At 38.5% G+C, this 2,302-nt stretch overlaps 1 protein-coding gene across 4 annotated transcripts in view; it reads left to right on the top strand.

Annotated features, from left to right (window-relative positions):
- Positions 1–2,302, top strand: part of UNC5D (unc-5 netrin receptor D) — a 476,468-nt gene that overhangs the window by 447,419 nt on the left and 26,747 nt on the right. The gene's annotated exons all lie outside the window — the stretch shown is intronic.

Genomic DNA, 2,302 nt, shown 5'->3' with positions numbered 1-2,302 from the left:
GCACAAGGCATACCAGCTTGTCAGAATGAGAACAAGCCAAATCACAAAAAGAAAAACCTTGACTGCACCATGAGAGAGAAAAAAATTGAATTACCAACCTTTCGACTTTAAAATTCAGAATTTTCAAATTAGACAATGTTGTATTTTCCTATTTACTTTTCACACATCTCACGATCTTGGGAATTGCCCCCTTATATACAATGTTAGTGTATTCAAAGCAACAAGAACACCTCTCATGGCCCTGGACTTTTTTTTTTTTTTTTTGGCATATTCAGCATATTTCCTTAAGGAGGGAGGTTTTCTATGAATATATTGTTTAGGATGTTCTAGACCTATGTGTCTGTTTCTCACAAAGCAGTATTCAAAGTTTCAAATCCAAATTGAACATCAGGGTATTGTAAAAACAAGTACTAATAGTCATATAAATTCTTCCGTATTAACCTTTATAGATTTAAGGTTGTCACTTCACTGAACATAATGCAAGTGACTCAGTCCAAACTATTAAGTTTAATGCTTGGATATAAAAAATCAGATGAATGAACCATAACCTTGCAGCAGCACTTAATAATTCCAACTACGGGGATTTCTGAGAGAGCCCTTGGGCAGAAAAGGCTTGAGGGGCTAAGTGCCTGACCTCAGAGGAGGCAATAGGGCCAGGCAAAGCCAAAGAACATTGGCTCTCCAGAAGCCCTACGAGCTTTACTGCTGGGATGGGCTGGGTTGCATGGAGGTTGTGAACATGTATATAAATATTTGCCTTCTGTAATTGAGCATAATTTGAAAGAGTCTTGGAAGGCTGAGAAACAATTTAATTTTCTCTGCACCAGGAGACTTGCCACTGAGTTTTCATTTCCACATCATTTTTCTTATCCACAAATGACTTTTCTTCTTTATTCCTCCCATCTCTTCACCACCCGTACCACCAATTTTCTTGCCCTTGTCATCATTGAAATCCCCCAGCTTGTGTGAATACATATTGTGCTTGTCTTAATGGTCATGCTGCGTTTGCTCCCAGGCATCCAATGTAAGCACTTTGGGGAGGGTTTGTGTTCAGCCTTCTTGAACCTCATGTAGAACTTCATGTGCACTGACAAACTTGGCATGGAGAATAGAGAATGACTTTTCATTAGGACTTAGTAGACAGGAACTAACAGAGAGCTATTGTAGGACAGAAAATCTCACTACTTTTCTGACATCGTTTATAGGTCTCCTTCAGCCGGTCAATCTCTCTGACATCTTCTAACTTGGTGCATGGAAAACCTCTGATATTCTTGTCTTTTTTCCTCTCTCCCTTTCTCTAACTTCAAATCGAGAATCTGGGAATCAGCATATCCCAACTGATACCTAAGGCCTACTTTCCTAAGAAACCTTCTGTTTTCTTCTGGGGAAGGTACAATTTCCCAGAAGGTACAAGCCTGGGAGGTATTCTGTACAAAGAATATTTGGCTTCTCAGACACCGACTGCATGAGAAATGTTTTACACATGATGTGAGTTCAAGGTTGGCCCCAGAGCTATGTGATTGAGAGCCTACATGTGGGAGGACCAACTAGATGTTAAATCTTTTTAGTTTAGGTCCTGGAGGATTACCCTTTATAGAATGCTGTACTACAGCCCTTATTGCATATGAAGCCAGGTATGATGGGTGAATGGAAGGCTTTGTGAGTTCTTAGATCTGGTTGCAGTAGCACCCATCAGCCTTAATTCAAAAAAAAAAAAAAGAGGCCTACAATGCTAGTCCTCACAAAATCAACAAATTATCATCACCCCTTTTCTTCTCAGGCTTTTTGAAACTACCACAATTAGGGTTATGCTATTGTCCCCTCCTCAGATTTGGAAACACTCTTCTAGAAGGTAAATAACTCTACTCACAATGGGTTACTGTGACCCGAGTGCCACTTAATTATGGTTTTCTTTATTCCTTGCTGACTATGGAGAGGAGAACTGTAATAAACCATATACAATAAAAGATTAATTTATTTTTTAAATCCTACAAAACATAAAGTCAGACTGTCACCTCCCTAGGATAAAAGCAGCTGTCTTTTCAGCATGCTATGTATCTTGGAGAACCCAATGTCTGTCTCCTGCTAGGATATGATTTACATTCTCTCCATCTGCTAGAAACCTAATTATAATGGGAATCAAAATAAAAACATTTCCGGAATTCTTTGAACACCCATAACTTTGCTACACTGTCTTCCCATATTATTTTCCACATAATTCCTCTCAGCTCAGTGAGAATCTTGGTGTTTTTTTTTTGTTTTGTTTTTTTTTTTTTTTTTTTTTTTTGGTTGGGTGTTTTTT

Source organism: Pteropus alecto, unplaced genomic scaffold (genome assembly GCF_000325575.1).
Source record: "Pteropus alecto unplaced genomic scaffold, ASM32557v1 scaffold24, whole genome shotgun sequence".
NCBI classification, from domain to species: domain Eukaryota; kingdom Metazoa; phylum Chordata; class Mammalia; order Chiroptera; family Pteropodidae; genus Pteropus; species Pteropus alecto.
This window is presented reverse-complemented; position numbering and strand designations above follow the sequence as displayed.